Source organism: Leopardus geoffroyi, chromosome B1, assembly GCF_018350155.1.
Source record: "Leopardus geoffroyi isolate Oge1 chromosome B1, O.geoffroyi_Oge1_pat1.0, whole genome shotgun sequence".
Taxonomy (NCBI): domain Eukaryota; kingdom Metazoa; phylum Chordata; class Mammalia; order Carnivora; family Felidae; genus Leopardus; species Leopardus geoffroyi.
The window spans coordinates 135,702,351-135,720,755 of NC_059327.1; the positions used below are offsets into that span (position 1 = coordinate 135,702,351).

Below are 18,405 nucleotides of genomic sequence, written 5' to 3' on the forward strand. Positions count from 1 at the left end.
GCAAATGACTACCATGTGATTTCAGATATGACATCCTGAGGGGACGGACATACCATCATCTGTGTGGTAATCTGGCCAAAACTGCATAACCTGAATCTCATCATGAGGAAACATTAGACAGACTCAACTGAGGAGCATTCTACTTAGAGGAGGGAGGGGCACCTGGGTGGCTTAGTTAAGTGTCCAACTCTGGATTTTGGCTCAGGTCATGATCTCATGATTTATGGGATCAAGCCATCCTTCCTCGGGCTCTTCACTGACAGCATGGAGCCTGCTTGGGATTCTCTCTCTCCTCCTCTCTCTGCCCCACCCCTGTGTGTACACGCACATGCACATGCTCTCTTTCTCAAAAATTAAAACATTTTAAAAAGTGGGGGATGGAGCTGTGTTCTTCCAAAAATTGAATGTCATAAAAGACAGGGCAGTGTTCTGTATTAAAGAAGGCTTAAGAGAGATAATCACCAACTGCACTACCTGACCCTATACTGGATGGGGGGAAAATACTATAAAAGGATAGTATTGAAGGACCCATTGAAAAAATTGGGGATGTGGATACTAGAGAAAATAAAAACACTGTAACACTGTTCAAATTACTGAAGATTACTCTGGTTATAAAAGAGAATATCTCTAAGGAAATGCATAGTGAGTCAATGGAGCAAAGGGCTGTGATGTTATATAATTTATCTTCGGTTTGTTTAGAGGAAAAATAGTGTGAGTGTGTGTGTCCGTGTGAATGGAAAGGAAGTGCAAGAGAATCCATGAGCACAGACGATAAAACAAAGAGGGTAACATTAACAATTGGTGACTTTAGGCATAGTGGTGGTTTTTAATTCTTATATTTGCAGCTTTTATGTAAGTCTGAAATTATTTCCAAACCACATATTTAAAACACTTAAAAATATCTGCCCTTTATTTTTAGAGTTTCTTTATTTATAAAGAGTATGGTTCTTTGTCTGGAACCAGTTTGGAATGAACATTTTTGTAATATTTTCCTGTGTGTTGGTGTTGTGCCTCTGCCAGCCAACCGTTGTTGAATATGACAGCAGTTAGTGGAAAATAAGTGTCACTGTGTGGACAGCTAGAATTTAAGACCTGATTTGGGGAGGGGAACTATTTACTACAGCGATTACTTTAATTTTCTAGAAGTATTGGCTACAATGCCTATTGAAGTCTTTCGAGTTGTTATCACTTAACTGTTGAAATACTAGAATGATTATTTTACATCAAAATCTATTGCCCCTGATTAGATATTCTTGTTTTGTAAACTCAGGAAGATTGTAATTTTTAGCCTAAGAGTGTAATTACTTATTTGTTCGTTAAAGAAATGTTTATTGAATGCCTACTGTGTGCCATAACCCTTTCTAGGCATTGAAGGTATAGCACCAAACAGAACAAAGCTCTTGCCCTTGTGGGTTTTATGTTTTTGTGCGAGGATATAGACAAACAGGAAAGAAGTGAAATAAATTTATGTTAGTAACATTGGAGAAAAATAGGTAGATTAGGGATGCTGGGAGTAAAATTGTTACAGTTTTAAAAAGAGTGGACAGGAAAGACTTAGTTCAGGAGACAAATATTTGCGCAAAGATCTGAAGATAGTGTAGGAGTGAGGCATGTAGAGATAATCATCTCCTGGAAAAGCATTTGGGCAGAGAGAACAGCAAGTGTAAAGGCTCTGAGGCAGGAGTATGTCTAGCGTGAATACGGAATTGCAAGGAGGTCAGTAGGAAATGAGGTCAGAGGTAATAGGGGCCAAATTATGTAGGTTCTTTTTATGCTATTTTAAAGATTGTGGCATTTACTCTGGGATGAGAAGCCATTAGGAGATTTTGGGCACAGATGTTACACTGTATGAGTTACGTAAGATTATCAGGATCACTCTGACTGCTTTGATGAGAAAGGACTGAAGTGGGGCAAGGGTAGATGTTGGGAGGCCAGCTACTAAACTATGGGAAAAATCCAAGTGACAGATGATACTTATTCTGGTTAAAGTCTTTAGATGATGGGAGGTGGTCAGAATCTGGATACATTTTGTAGACAGAGTCAGTACAGTTTGCTATTGGATGGAGAAAGGGTAAATACTTGAACTTTAGTGATTAGTGAGAAGAGGAGAAGGAAGCCAAGGAGGTGAGGAGAGACCAGTGAGATAGGATGAAACCAGGAGAAACTTTGTTCTAGAAGCCAGATAGAGAAGATATCAGGGTTTGATGAGTCATACCAGTTGGCTGTAGATAGGTCAAGAAAGATGAGAACTTGGATTTAATAATAATATGTAGGTGACCTTCAAGTTCAATGGCATATTGGGGAGCAAAAGTCTCATTAGAATGTGTTCAATTTGAGTTGAAGAATCTTGGAAACAGAGTATGGTCATCTCTTTTGTGACCTTTTGCAAAAAAGGAATCAGAGAAACTGGCCAGAAACTAGAGAGGTGATGGTAGGTTCAAAAGGTTCCTTGTTATTGTTTGTTTTCTAATGATTGGAAATACACACACACACACACACACACACACACACAAATGGTTTGCTTCATAATAAGGAGGAAATTAGGAAATTGATGCTAGAGAGGAGAGAATTGGGCCTTACTAGAGCAATGTTCTTGAAAGGTAGGGGCATGATATCTGTTTTCAAAGTGGAGGAGTTAGACTTTTTGACCCAAAAAGTTCAAGCATAGTAGAAGAGTAAATCTGTAGATTTTGGTGAGTGGGTAAGTGTGGTTCTGGAAGTTCTCTTCTGATTGCTTATATATATATATAGGAATCAAGGACAGCATGTAGAGTGACTCAGATCTTAGGTGGCTTTTGATTTTTTTTTTCTTGAATGATGCAGATTAGGTGATCTGCCAGGAGTCCTGAGAAGCAACAGGAGGGCTGTAGCCATGCTTGTTAAATTTTTTTTTTTTTTTTGAGACATTTAGGTTTTTGTTACTCTTCAGTCTAATTGGTTTGTATAACACTTAGGAAGAGATTATAAAAAATTTTTTTTTTAATTTTTTTAAATGTTTATTTATTTTTGACAGAGAGAGAGAGAGAGACAGAGCATGAGTGGGGGAGGGGCAGAGAGAGAGGGAGACACAGAATCTGAAGCAGGCTCCAGGCTCTGAGCTGTCAGCACAGAGCCCGACGCGGGGCTCGAACTCACAGACAACGAGATCACCTGAGCCGAAGTCAGACACTCAACCAACTGTACCACCCAGGCTCCCCTAAAAATTTTTTTTAATGTTTTTATTTTTCAGAGAGACAGAGCATGAGCAGGGGAGGGGCAGAGAGAGGGAGACACAGAATCTGAAGCAGGCTCCAGGTTCTGAGCTGTCAGCACAGAGCCCAATGTGGGGCTGGAAATCACGAACCATGAGATCATGACCTGAGCCGAAGTCAGACGCTTAACCGACTGAGCCACCCAGGCGCTCCGGGCAGGGATTCTTAAAACACTTTTGGGGCTCTGGAAAAATTTTTTTCCCATTGATCTTCGAGCCAAAAAGTATGATTCTAAGGTCCTTAGAATTTTCATTAAATTGTAGGCTCTTAAAGACCTATTTAAGCCAAGGAGGTACAGCTAATTGTCTAGTCAAGTCTGGAATCTCTGTGGTCTTGTGAATTATATAATTTAATTTGGAAATTCAGTTTTCATACCTGTGTGCATATTCATGTATTCAAACTCAACCTGTTGACAATATAGCTGACTTATTCTAAATTAGAGGCAACCAAAGCATGAAATAAAAATGTGTAAAATGTCAAAGTCAAAATAAGAACTGCCTAAAGTGTGATTTATTTATTTTACTTGAGAGAGAAAGACCCAGGGGAGTGCGTGCGTACCCGGGCAGTGGAGGGGAAGAGGGAGAGAGAGAGAGGGAGAGGAAGGGAGAGAAAGAAAAAGAAAGAAAAGAGAAAAGAAAAGAAGAGAAAGAGAAAATATTAAGCAGGTTCTATGCTCAGCACAAGCCCATTGCAGCACTTGATCCCACCACCAGGGGGTCATGACTTGAGCTGAAATCAAAAATTGGGCGCCACCCAGGTGCCCCTAAAGTGTGATTTAAATTGTGATTTGGGTAAACCTGATACTTGAAATTATATTGCATTTTGCAGTTAGAATGCATTGAAATCATGTCAAAGCATTTACCCTTGGTGAATTTATATTAAAATATTAAAATGGGTAAAGCCAAATAATCATCAAAGATGCTAAAATTTCTAGGAAATAATAAGTAAAGGCAGACAGCCGAGGAAGAATTGGCAAAATGTCTGAATAGGCATTTCATAAAAGAGGAAACATGAATTAGCCAATAAATCTGAAGAAATGCTCAGTATCTTTCATCAACAGGAAAATGCAAAGTTAGGTCACAATTCTATGCCATTTTACACCCCAAGATTAACTTAGCATTACTAAGTATTGGATGTGGTTCAGTATGAACTACCTGTTGCTGTTGGGATTATAAATTCCTAAACACACATTGGGGAAAGTAAAAATTGGCATCTTCATGAAAAATTGAACATAGACGTATTCAACTACTAGGCACAAACTTAAGAGAAACTTTGGCACACAGGCCATAGGAGATGCATATGAGAACTTTTGTAACAGAAATGCTCATAATAGGAAAAAAATCTTGGGAGAAGAATAAGATACTATTGTAAAGAAAATGGATAATTCACTTATATATTTATACAATGCAGAATTATTCTACAGTAAAAGGAATGAGCTACAACTGTTGCAGCAACTGGATGAATCTTTAAAACGTAATACTGAATGAAAAAGTCAAACCGAGAAGACCGGAGCTATTTAATACCATTTTCACAGAATTCAACAGCAAACGAAATGAAACCCTATGTTGTTGGGGGATATATACATATGTTTTAAATCTTTTAAAAAATCAAGTAACGATAAAATATAGCCTAGCAGTTGCAGCAGACAGAAGGGATGAGAGAGGTGGGGCATGGATTTGGGGGGAGCCAGTCAGGGAAACATTACCATTAACTTCTATTTAGGTTCTCCAGTGGGGGGAGGAGCAGGTACCTGTGTGTTCCCTCTATTATTGTCCTTTGAATTTAAAACATGTTACAAGGGGCGCCTGGGTGGCTCAGTCGGTTAAGCGTCCGACTTCGGCTCAGGTCACGATCTCACGGTCCGTGAGTTCGAGCCCCGCGTCGGGCTCTGGACTGATGGCTCAGAGCCTGGAACCTGCTTCCGATTCTGTGTCTCCCTCTCTCTCTGCCCTCCCCCGTTCATGCTCTCTCTCTGTCTCAAAAATAAATAAACGTTAAAAAAATAAATAAATAAAATAAAACATGTTACAAATAATTCTTGTAGTAACAATAAGTTAGAAAGTAGGGGAAGCATATTCTGAAGTCACAGTTTAGAAGACATGTCATCACTTCTGCTTATTCCCTTACTGCCACTTGAATTCCTAATGTCACTCAGTTTTATACCAGAGGTATCTTCTTTTATTAGTCTTTTATCTGATTAAGCCTGTGTCTGCCATTTGTCAAGCCACTCAGGAACTACTTGTTGGATGAATAACTGAATGAATGACTTGGGAAAATAATTCAGGATTTTTCTTAGAAACTACCTAAGAGGGAGATTTTGAAATATACTTTTCCTTCCACTACTAGCTGGGTGAGATGGACAGCAAAACTAGGTTATTATTGCAGAGACTTTTGAATGATAATGGACTGTATATTTGAAGGCAGTATTTTTTTTTTTTTTAAGTAAAACTCTCTTAATTTTTTAAAAGTAATCTCTGAGATCAGGAGTCACACACTCTACCTACCGAGTCAACAAGGTGTTCTTTGAAGGCAGTATTTCTGGTTATGTTTAACTATTGTAATATGATCAGAGAGATTAACAAATACATGACAAAAACAAATAGTTGATCAGAACAGCAGACAGAAAGCCCATGGGAATTAGTCCAAGCTCCTCAGTTTTGAATAAAGGCACTTTGGGACTAAAGAAATAATTGATTAAGATCATAGAACTTGTTGAGAACAGAGTTAGGAAAGACCAGAACCTAGATCTCATGATTCATATACTAGGATTTTCATACTGTAATACTGAATGGTAAATAAAATATTTTTTTCAGACTTTTTGTTTTGTTTTTTAAAGTAATCTCTGTACCCAGTGTGGAGCTTGAACATATAACTCAGAGATGAAGAGTCTCATGCTCTGTCGACTGAGCCAGCCAGGCACCCCAAATAAAACAAACATTTGAATGTCCTGTAGAAGGCATGCTTAATAACTTAAGCATGGGTTATAACCATTAAGTAGGAAGCAGTGTTTTCTGATTTTAAGTTAGGGCAAACTACAGTTAGCTTCAGATACTTGACAAATATACCTAGAGAACTAACAAGAATTTTTTGCTTTTTTGGCTCATAAAAGCAAAAAAAGAGTGTGATCTGTGATGTACAAATGAACACTGGACTGGAAATGGGGAAGAATTAGGTTCTGAACCTGGCCCTGCCACTAAGTAACTGTGTTGTCAATGATTCTTTGCATAATTTTTCCTGGTCTTAGTAGATGGTTTATAGAGACCAGATTTAAATGACTATATTTTTTGTGGACAGATTTTATCTGTCTTAAATAAGTCATTGTCATGTGTTCCACTATTAAATCATTGGCCACAAATAAGGAGACAAAGAGGGAATCAGTTGAAAATGAATGACTCATTATGCCAATACATATTCTGAAAATAAACTTTTTTTTTTTTTTCTTACATCACAGGTATAATACTTCTCCACATCTGCTTCAGGAAGAAAGTGCCTGCCATTCCTATTGTTTCTACGCAGGTTCATGCCAGCCCAGAACGGAGAATCAGGTCAGTTTTAGGATTGTTTTGTCTGTCGAACAAGGAGCCAAGAGCAAGAATCATGATAGTCTTTCTTGCATCATTGTATTGTAGCAAGACCACTGAACTCTGCCCCAGAAGAGCTGGGTTTCAAGCCTTCTTTCCCACTGATGGCTGGGTAAGCTTAGGCAAACCTTTCCTGAATGGCTTGTAGTTTTCTGCACCCCCCCCCCCCCCGCCACCAAAAAGGATATATTAGAATAAATTATCTTCAGTTTCAATTATAGCTTTAAAGCATTGTTACTTTTATTGTAGGTACCTACATAGAATAAAATCGTATTTTTAAAACATCATTTTCATTCTTTTTTTTCCCCTGGAAAAATCTAGTTGTAAGCACAGGCTTTGGAACTCTAACCTATTGTATTGTAGTTCCTTGGAGTGACTAGTTTAAATGATGAGCTACGTTGTAAGGGACTCGAGAGTATTCTTGCTATCTGGTTGCCTTAGTTTTAGTATTATACTTTGCTTTATTGTTACTGAAACATTTTTTACATGAGGTTATTAGTCCTTCAATAATGTTCTTCGGCTTTAGAGAGGATAGCTTTTTGACCATGTTAGCTCTCTATTGATTGTACGTGACACAATTCAAATATCTTCAACAGAAAGGGGAAGTTATCAGGCTTTTGGATATATCCCAGGGGATACCAAAAGCTCTGGGGACATGGAAATGCAGCTGGGCTGTACAAGAAGAACCCAGAAACCAAAGACAGGTTTCCCTCACACTGTCAGTGTGGCGCTTCTCCTGTGCATCTGTCTCACTATCTTTGGAGAACTGGCTTTCTTCATGTTTCCATTCCTTGTCATGGGAAGCATGGTTTTCACCTCTTCCCTACACTCTGTATTTTAAACTTCAAACTCCCAAAGAAAGGCTAACGAACGCTTAAGTACCCTATCCCAGATTTCCCAGAACAGACTCTGATTCTTTAGTCAGGTGTCCCTAAGCAAGTTGTACTTTGGGGCAGGGTCATTTTAAAACTTGACAATGGCTATCTTCCCATCTTTGTTTCAAAGCCTGTTGTCCAAAAAGGATCTGATTTATTCCTACTACAATACACGTGGCTAATAATAAGGCTTACCCTTTCTAGGAGTATTTGTATTTCACTTGGGATCAAACATTAAGCTGTATTTCCAAAACTGTGTAGAAGTGAAAATGTGAGTTCTGGTAGATAAAAATGATTAATATAGATGAAAGAAAAATATTAGGGATTGAAAGGCAGTATTTTAGGGTTTGGAGATGGAAGAAAACGAGTAACCCATGTTTGTATACTTAGAGGAGGGCAGATAGTTAATCACATATTTTTTTTAGCTTATTTTGAGAAAGAGAGTGTGAGCCAGTGCACACGCTCAAGCAGGGGAGGGGCCAAGAGAGAGAGGGAGAGAGAAAAATCCCAAGCAGGCTCCACACTGTCAGTGCAGAGCCCAATTCCGAGCTCAAACTGACAAACTCTTGAGATCCTGACCTGAGCCGAAATCAAGAGTCAGATGCTTAACCAACTGAGCTACCCAGGTGCCCTGCACATATATATTTCTAAGGTTGCAGTGGTACAAAATTTAATACAGCAAGTAAAAGAAAAGCTTTTCTATTTAACTTTCTGAAAACAAGATTTGAAGGTAAGGGAAAGGACCATTAGGTTTAGTCTCAGCTCAACTATTAACTATGATTTTGCCTAAATCACTTATTCTTTGTGCACCTCAGTTTACTGAATCTGGGCCACTTACCAGCTGCATGACCTTAACTTCAAGACATCAGTTTTCTTCATCTTAAAAATGGAATTGGTGGTAGTGATACCTCCCAGGTTTCTTGTGAGGAATTACTATATGTTAAGTGTACAGAAAAGCTCCTGGCACATCAGCAGTATCACTTTTTGAAATGAGTGGATTAAATTACAGGATTGCTGGAGTCCCAGCTAACTTAAAAAAAAAAATAAAAAGAAATCTGTGGTCTAAGATATTTCTGATACGACCAACATCTTTTTTTTTAGAATTAAGACTTAGAAGCCTTGGCCATCTACTTGAGCCCTGCGTTAAGGCTAGTTTTGGTACTGCCAACAAAAGTTGTTTTAATTAAGTGTAGGTATTAGTTCTCTATGGCTACATGTATTAATTTGTTAGGGCTGCTGTAGCAAATTACTACAAACTGGATAGCTTAAGCAACAGAAATTTATCTTTTAATGTTTATTTGTTTTGAGAGAGAGAGCGCGCATGCAAGTTGGGGAAGGCCAGTGAAAAAGAGAGAGAGAGAATCCCAAAAATCCCAAGAGCCGATGCAGGGCTCGAACTTAGAAAACCGTGAGATCATGACCTGAGCTGAAGTCAAGAGTCGGACGCTTAACTGACTGAGTCACCCAGGAGCCCCAATTTATTTATTTTTAAAAGTTTATATGTTTATTTTGAGAGAGAGAGAGAGAGAGAGAGAAATTTGAGGAAGGGCAAGGAGAGGGAGAGAGAGAATCCCAAGCAGGCTCCCTGCTGTCACAAACCATAAGATCATGACCTGAGCCAAAATCAAGAGTCAGATGCTTAACTGAGCCACCCAGGTGCCCCGAGACATATATTGAGAGAGTTTAAAAAATTCAAGGAATGGAACTCCATACAGTGTGAAAAGTGCGGATATATTTAACGTGAAGATTAAATTACAGATTTTTAATTTTTTATAATTAGAAAAAAATGCAAGTTGAAAATTAAAATAGCATTACAAATTAGACTAGTGGGATTTTAAATTTTAATTCAGTTTTTCTTTATTTCAAGAAATGATACCCTAAGTTTGGGACTTAGAAATCATTTTTTATATGAGTTTTTTTTAAGTTTATTTATTTTGGGGGAGAGTGTGCACATGCAGTGTGCTCTGCACCAACAGCACAGATGTGGGGTGGGGTTCCACCTCGCTAACCGTGAGATCATGACCTGAGCCAAAATCAAGAGTTGGATGCTTAACCACCTGCACGATCCAGGTGCCCCAGAAATATAAATCATTTTTATCACACTTTATATCCCCTTTTGTGATACTTTTTTTTCCCCCTTAGACTTTTGGTTTATTGTCTAGAGCTAGAGGTTTCTATGACTTCCATCTTTGAGTTGTTTTTGACCGGAAGTATCCCTTATTTGGCTCTTGTTTTGAGGACAAATTATGTATTGATCTTTATTGATAGTGTGATTAAAAATATTGTATAACGGGTGCCTGGGTGGCTCAGTCGGTTAAGCCTTTGACTTCAGCTCAGGTCACAATCTCACAGTTCATGAGTTCGAGCCCCACGTCAGGCTCTGTGCTGATGGCTCAGAGCCTGGAGCCTGCTTCGGATTCTGTGTCTGCCTCTCTCTCTGCCCCTCTCCCGCTCTTGCTCTGTCTCTTCAAAAATAAACAAACATTAAAAAATTTAAAAAAATATATTGTATAAAGATTTAAAAGCAGATATTAGTGAGAACTGCAGTGTAGTACATGTTTTGGTTAAGGTACCAAACTCAGTCATATTTCCAGGTTTCAGTCATGGTGTCGTTGCTTACAGCTCTTTGTCCTAGTACATATTTCTTAATTTCTCTTCTTATTTCCTATGTGTAAACTGAGTGTACTAAGTAAGTACACTTGTACTTACTTACACATTGTAAGTACTTACACATTGTAAGTAAAAGCTAAATTTATGTTAGCTCCCATTCATTGTTGCAAACAATGGCCTTAAGTCATTTTTATCTCTGAGTTTTTTAAGATTAGAATATCAACAAAACAGTGTTCTGCTGACGATAATGCATAAACCTTCTTGTTTAGTTGATTACACAGTTCATTAGCATATTGGCTTTATTTTTGAAAGGCAGAATAGAGTTTGCCTAAAAGGATATGACTTTAGAGCCATTGCTTAAATTATTGACTAAGAAAGGCAGGAAGGGATTGGAGAAATAAGTGTGCTGTTTTTGCTGTAGGTCTCAAGAGCTTTTTTGTAGTCGCCAAATACATACGTATGTGGTGTAATGTATCTGTAACACAAGGATGTCAACTTTTCATTTTCGTTTTCTTCTTATACTTTTACCACTAGCCACTCCTCCCCCCTCCCCCTTTTTTTTTGTTCTGTTTTGACCTGGGGGAAAGGAGTGGGAGAAGGGATGTCCATTCCCTTTACAGTCTTATACAGGACTTGTCATTGCTGGTCTTCTTACCTGTGGTAGGATTGCCCTTTGCTTCTGTTTTATGAAGATCTCTGCTAATAAGGCACCATTAGGTGTATTGATGTGGTTGTGAGTTGACTGTGGCCACTTAGGAACATCCTAAGAAAGCTAAACTCCAGGGTGCTTGGGTGGCAAAGTTGGGTAAGCATCCAACTTCCACTCAGGTCATGATCTCACGTTTCTGTTCGTGAGTTCAAGCCCGGCATCAAGCTCTGTTGCTGTCAGTGCAGATGGTGCTTTGGATTGTCTGTCTCCCCCTCTCTCTGCCCCTCCCCCAACCCTGCAAGCTAAATTCCTTCTCCCTGTAGAAGAAGGATCTATGCCTAAATTGAGGGAAATGTGGAATTAAGAGGAAGTCTCCTGTTCACATACATTGTGGTCCTAATTTGGTGTCAGCTTTACATTGTCTGAGCATATTTTTGTGTGTGTTTTATTTAAATGAAAATGAAGAAGGCCACTGCTCTCCTTAGGAGTTTGTAATTTGGAAGTGTTATACAACAAATGATATAGAAAGAAGAGAGGAAACGGGAGAAGATCTGAAGTATAATCTCTCAAGCTGGTTTATTATTTTCTTTGCGTGTGGTGGAGGAGGAACCTCAAAAAGCCTAGCCTAGAATTATTTTTGGAAAGTAAAGATCCAGTATGTTTTGACGGAATCAAGGATAGTTATGACTATGTCTATATGCTGAAGTAGAAAGTGAGTTAAAGAATGATTCCAAAACATATAGAGAAGGAAGGACACATTCTTTTTTTTTTTCTTCAATTTTTAAAGTATCTTGATTTTTAAAATACAAATTCAGATACTTAGATCTTTTTTACCCCTCCAAAGAGCTGAAATAATTTATAATGGTCTGTGCTCTCTCCCTTCCATTTTTCCTCCTTCCCTTCTTAGTATCTGTCCCCATAATTTTAGACCTTTCAGTTTGGATCTTTTATATTTGGTCTTACTGCATGTTTTGTATGAAGCAAATCACATTGTCATGTGTTCATGATGCAAGAGTTGTTTTCCTCCTTACTGTATCTCTAGCTCTTTCTTAACTATGTAATTGCCTAGTCCAAAAAAAAAAAAAAAAAAAAATGTTTCAAAAAGCCCCATAGGGATGAATTTTTGAAGTTATCTCAGAACCAGTCATGGTTCAAAACTCAAACTTTTTGGGATCAGAGGCTAAGATTTGGTTTATTTTTTAAAATCTTTTAATGTCAAAAAAAATCTTTTCAAATATTTTTACCTTCTTCCAACATCAGTAGATTAGCCTGATGCTTTGCTGTATCTAAGTGGGTATTCAGGAATAAGGGCTTCCTTTTAGGGTCAGAGGTTGTTGAAGGAAAGCTTTTACAAAATCTTAGGAAAAGGCAAGCTGTCCCCCATTAAAGAACAGTTCTTAGTTTACTGGTGGAGAGGCCATATGATAGAATTAAGTTTTTTATGTGGGCTTAAATTTATCTCCCCTGTTTTTTTATTTTTAAAATACATATTATATATCTATAATATGTATATTATTTATTTATTCATTTTGAGAAAGAGTGTGCACAAACACAAGCCGGGGAAGGACAGAGGGAGAGGGAGAGAGTATCTCAAGCTGTCTCCACACCTAGCATTGAGCCCATCCGGCTCAGCGCTGAGCCCAGGGGCTCGGTCTCACAACTGTAAGATTATGACCTGAGCTGAAATCAAGAGTCAGATGCTTAACTGATTGAACCACCTAGGCACTCTATCTCCCCTGGTTTTTTTTATCAGTTTTATGTTTTTCATTTCCTATGTCTGCTAAAGAATTCTTGTTCAAGGAATTCACTTTTATAATATCATAGGTAGGGACACCTGGGTGGCTCAGTCAGTTAAAGCGGCTGACTTCGGCTCAGGCCATGATATCATGGTCCGTGAGTTCGAGCCCCGTGTCAGGCTCTGTGCTGTCAGTTCAGAGCCTGGAGCTCGCTTCGGATTCTGTGTCTCCCTTGCTCTCTGCCCCTCCCCCACTCACACTCTGTCTCTATCAAAAAATGAATAAACGTTAAAAAAATATATATGTAATATCATAGGTAAATGAAATCCACCCCTTCCCTTGAATAATAGTTAATGATAATAGATAATAATATTAATAGCAGTGTACATTTACTGTTTCCTAGGTTTTTCATGTATTACATCATTCATTCTTCACCACAATCTTGTGAGATTAATTCTATTATTTTACTAATTTTTATGCTGTTAGAAACAGGCACTAGAAGTACTTGCCCACAGTCACAGGATGAGGTAATGGCAGGGCCATGATTCAAACCTAGGAATCTGTCTCCAGGGTCAGGCATTCACCTGCTCTGCTGTCCTGCTTCTCTTATACATGAGGAATGACATCACTTATTTCTTTTCTGTAAAAGAATGTGAAACATTCTTCTTATATCTGAATTTATATTTGAAGACAGTAGCCTGTGAATATTATATTAAACGTGAGTTTCAGGTATTTAATTATACTGTTAAGAAAGTAAGAAAACATATACTAATAAAAAATGTTTGGAGCAGAATGATTTATTCTGTCTTCTCAGGTGACCCTTTGTAAGGTTAGTATTCTATTTTCAGGAAGAATGTATTGATTTGTGAGTAATTGAATCCCAGGCTTTGCTATATCCCCATTATATTTTTGATATTTAGCTTGCTATTTTGTTTCCTTTGGAAGTTCTGTACCCACATAGATGTCTATAACTTTTTTTTGTTTTGTTTTGTTTTAGAAAATAATTTTGAGAATAATTACCCTGATCCCAAATACTGTACAATTCAAGCACAAGAAGTACAGAACTGAAGAACTGAGTGTTTTTGTCACTTGTCTCCATTTCTTTTTCTGGAGTTGCTTATATTCTTGTTTTGTTTCTCTCTGCCAAATGGTTTCCTTTGCTTTCTTAATTAGAGTGTAGTGGTCAGTTGTGGGTGTTAAGTTCGGCCAGCTCTTGGCCCCCAATAGCTAATTATCTTGGTTATCACATTCTAAATTCTAACTTGCTAGGAAAGAAAATCCATGAGAAAATTTTTGAGATTTTAAGTTTTATTATGTTTTAAGTTTAATGATTTGAATAAGCTCTTTGCTTTTTCTTATCTTTATGGGTATTGAGATTTTGTGGCAGTCTTATTTTCTACAGCTCCTAGTTTGTGAATCTGGAATGGGAGTGTAGTTGAAGTCTAAGGTTTTTTTTTTATTTTGTTTTGTTTTTTTGAGAGAGCACAAGCAAGAGAGAGGCAGCAGGGGGAGAGAAAGAGGGAGAAAGAATAAATCTCAAGCAGGCTTCATACCCAGCACAGAACCCAACATGGGGCTCAATCTAACAACTGTCAGACCATGACCTGAGCCAAAATCAAGAGTTGGACGCTTAACTGACTGAGCCACCCAGGTGCCCCTGGTCTAATTTAATGGTGGAAAATGGTCTCTGAATTCAGTGAATGAATATTTTAGTCATATGATAACTGTAGTTCGAAGAATCCTATGTCCTAAAAATATTTTTTAAAGTTTTACTTATTTAAGCAATCTCTACACCCAGTGTGGGACTCGAACTCACAACCCTGAGACCAAGAGTCGCACATTCTTCCAACTGAGCCAGCCAGGTGCCCCAGGTCCTAAAAGTATTTAAACAGTGCCCTCTGTGATGTGTATTCCAGCGAAAAATGTGGTGCTGTCAGCCGGTTTTTTTTTTTGTTTTGTTTTTTTTGGTTTTTTTTTAAGGTTCATTACACTCCTTTCTGCATGTTTTGCCAAAGAGCTGGGCCTCTGAGAGTGGTAGGATCTTTCAAGAATACAAAACTATCTATCACAGAATTAGCAGAAAGGAAAAGAATATCTATGAGATTGTGTAAGGTACATACAAATAATTCACAGATTATGAAAATATACTTTGTTTCATGACCTTTTGTTTACCTCAATATAAGATGTTCTGATGGAGACTGTAAACTACATAGTTTAAGGAAAGAGTTGTGCAGCACTACCACAGATTTTCATCTTTGGTAACATAAGTTTAAAGTACTGGTGATGTAGAATACATTTGTTTATATAGGAAAAAGAAAAGGTCGTAATTTTGTGTATCTTTACAACCTGGCTAGAGTTGTAACCCATTTTAAGATTTATCAGTTAGCATTTTGTAGACCAATGGGAAATTTCTTATTTCTGCTCTTTCAAAAAAACAAGAAATCTAGAAACAGGTGGAGATTTCTCAGTGGTTTTATCCCTCTCCTTTTAGACCAGAGTTTGCATTTTGAAAATTTTAAACCTACAGAAAAGTTTAATGGAAACTATAGTGTACCTCCAAATACTTTCAACCTTGACTCAATAATTGCCAGTGTTTTGCCACATACATTGTCATTGTGTTTATATACATTTCAGGGTGGAGAGGTGGCATTGCTGAACCATTTGAAAGTAATTTCAGCCATCATAATACTTCACCTGTAAATACTTCAGCGTGTGCCTCCTAGAAATAAGGACATTCCTCTGTGTGACCATTATATTTTTCTCATGGGTTAACAAAATAACAATAATTCAGTACTGTCATGTTAAATCCAGTCCCTATCCAAATTCTCCAGTTATCTCCAAGATTTCTTTTACAGATCTTTTCAAACAACAATCTAGTTAAGGTCCACATATTACACTTGCTTATATCTCTCTACTCTTTAAAAATCCAAATTAGTTTCTCCTTTCTCTCTCTTCTTCTTCTTCTTCTTCTTCTTTTTTTTAATGATAGTGACCTTTTTAAGAGAGTCCAGAATAATATTTTTGTAGCAGTCCACATTCTGCATTTATTCCTTTCTGGTGCCTGTCTAGTGAAACTGGAAAATAATTCCTGTCATAGAGCAGGAAGCCACATGAGATACATATGATAAAATTTATAGGGGAATTGAATAGTGACTGGAAGTAGTTATTACTGGGTTGAGGTTAGCAAATGAGAATAAGGAAGGTTTCTTTCAGCTTAATGGAGCAGAAGTTGGGAAAAGAACAAGAAAAGAAAGAGGTTAAAGGGAATAAATGGAATTCATATGACACCAAGGGATAGTAGCAGGCAATTTACTTGGTAAAGAGAGGAGAGGGTTGTGGAATCATAGTACCCAGTACCTAGAGGGATAGGTGCTTGTTGTGTTTTGGCTGAGTAGTTGAATGAATGAAAAAGTCTTTGAATTTTCTGCACTGACTGTAGAGAGGCATAGTGAGCCCAGGTCAACTTGGCTGCTATTAGAAAAACAAATGAGGTTGTGTGCATTAGACCTTTTGTATGTTACGAGGTTTTCTATGCAAGTAAAGGGGTATATTAATATATTGTACTGCTTCTTGCAAATTTCTAAGGGAAAATTTGGAGTCATGATTTTATGCCTTGCCTGTATCTATATGTATTAGAATAATTGTATAGATACCATAAGTGAGAAAGCTTCAGTTTTATAACTTTTGTATGCAATATATATGTATAAAATATATATGCAGTTTTATATGTAGTTACATGTTGATGCCTTGAACTGAAAAATTAAAGAATCTACAAAATGAAAGTGGTAGAAACATGGTTCTGTGTTTGTTTATAAATATTTTTAGTACTCATAGAATATACTTTGATGATGAATAATATTGCTTTCAAGTAACTTCTGATAAAATGTCAGATGTTCACAAAGACATAAGTAACTTTGATTATGTTCAGTTTGCTTTTCAATTAGGAAAAATTGAGAGAGGGCTAGTTAATTCTCAAAATATTGATATTTTAATTTGAGAGAACTCTGTTTTACTATGAAACCCTAGAGAATAGTCTTTTTTCTCCCTTTTCTTTCCCTTACCTTCACTACTTATCCTTCCCCTGCCTTTAGTTAGTCTACCTTACCCTTCCTTCTGTTTCCTTTTTCTTTCATTCCTTGCTTTTAATGACCTCTACTGTTTCCAGAGGTCTTATCCCGTGTTACTTGTCTAAGATACTGCTTCATAGCAGTTAGTTTATGATTGGGGCCAACAAGACCCTGCAGTTTTTTCATGACTAAGTTTACAATTTTGTTATACTAGCTTTTAAGCCTCTAGGCAGTAATTTTTGCTTATTTGCTTCTTAAGATCCAAAGTAATACATTTTATCAGTGTTGGGATTCTTAAGTTGATCTAGTAAGTGCTTTCCTACCTATGTTCAGGACCAAGTTTGAAATACAGTGTGACATGATCAGATTTGATTTGGGCTTGGGCACTCTGTAGCAGTGTGGAGAGTGGTTTAGAGTGAGGACTGATGGAAGGGGGATCGCTAGTAGGTTGTAGCAGTAAATCTAATGGGAGATGCTAAATAATTATTTCCTAACCCTATTCACTATTAGAGAAAAAACGACAAATATAAAAGATACTCTTTTATGAGTGTGGGAGTTGAAGGAAAGGAAGGAAATGAACTGAAACCATCAGGTAGTCTAGGTTAACTGCCAAGTTTCTACCTGGATGACTAGTTAACTCTGTTCCTGCTTAGCTGTGTAGAAATTATAGAAGAAAAAATAAAATTTAGGGAGAAAAATAATGTGTTAGATTTTTGAACATAATTTTAAGAATTTCAAACTTGCAGAAAAGTTGCAAAAATAATAAAAAGACCAAAAAAATAATATAAAGACCATCCGTGTGCCCTCTGTTCAGATTTACCTGTTAACCTTTTGTCCCAAATGCTTTATTACTCACTTTGTGAATAAATGTTTCTGTGTATATATGTATAAATATACATGCATGTATGTATTCTTCTCATTGAATTATTTTGAAAGTTACATTGAGCATATCATAGCCCTTTAGTCCTAAATACCTTAGTGTGGGTTTCCCAAGGATAAGGATAATCTTATATAGAGCAGTCTTAAAAAACTTTAGTAGATTTAGCATTGCTGTATTACTTTAATCTGCCATTTTCCCATTTTGTCAATTGATCAAATGTGTTTTATAATAAGCAGACTTCTTCCCTTCCAATACAGAATTTAGTCTGTGATCCCATATTGCATAGATGTCATATCTTCAGTATCTCTTAATCTGTAACAGGTCTTCAACTTTTCTTTGTCCTTTATTACATTGTCATTTTCAGAGAACATAGTTATCCCCTTCCCCCTGCCCCCCCAACTTTTTTCTTTTTAACAGTGTGCCTTAACTTCAGTGTATCTGATGTTTCCTCTTGATAAGATTCAGGTTATGCATTCCTGGATGAAATACTACATAAAGGTTGTGTCTTTCTTAGTACATCATATCTGGAGGTATACAGAGCCCATCTGTTCCTCATTTTGGTACACATTTTGACCACCTGTTTGTTTCATTGTCTGATTCCTTCACTCTATAGTTACTATACTCTCTTACAATTAATAAGGAATCTGTGAGGAGATACTTTAAGACAATTAAAATACCCTACTCTTCATCCAAATTTCATCCCCTTTGCATAGGGTCTACTGATAACTTGCTTCAACCAATTGTTACTGGTGTGGT

The 18,405-nt window shown here is 37.3% G+C and overlaps 1 protein-coding gene across 13 annotated transcripts in view; it reads left to right on the forward strand.

Moving 5' to 3' along the window:
* The window catches only part of WDFY3 (WD repeat and FYVE domain containing 3), a 279,628-nt gene that overhangs the window by 25,906 nt on the left and 235,317 nt on the right, over positions 1-18,405 (forward strand). For 11 of the 13 annotated variants that reach the window (XM_045473463.1, XM_045473465.1, XM_045473461.1 and 8 more), the window contains exon 2: positions 6,703-6,796. The gene's annotated coding sequence lies outside the window, so the exon portion shown is untranslated. Of the gene's footprint in view, positions 1-6,702; positions 6,797-14,682; positions 14,815-18,405 lie in introns of all 13 variants that reach the window. The other 2 variants (XM_045473462.1, XM_045473464.1) reach the window with 1 other exon arrangement.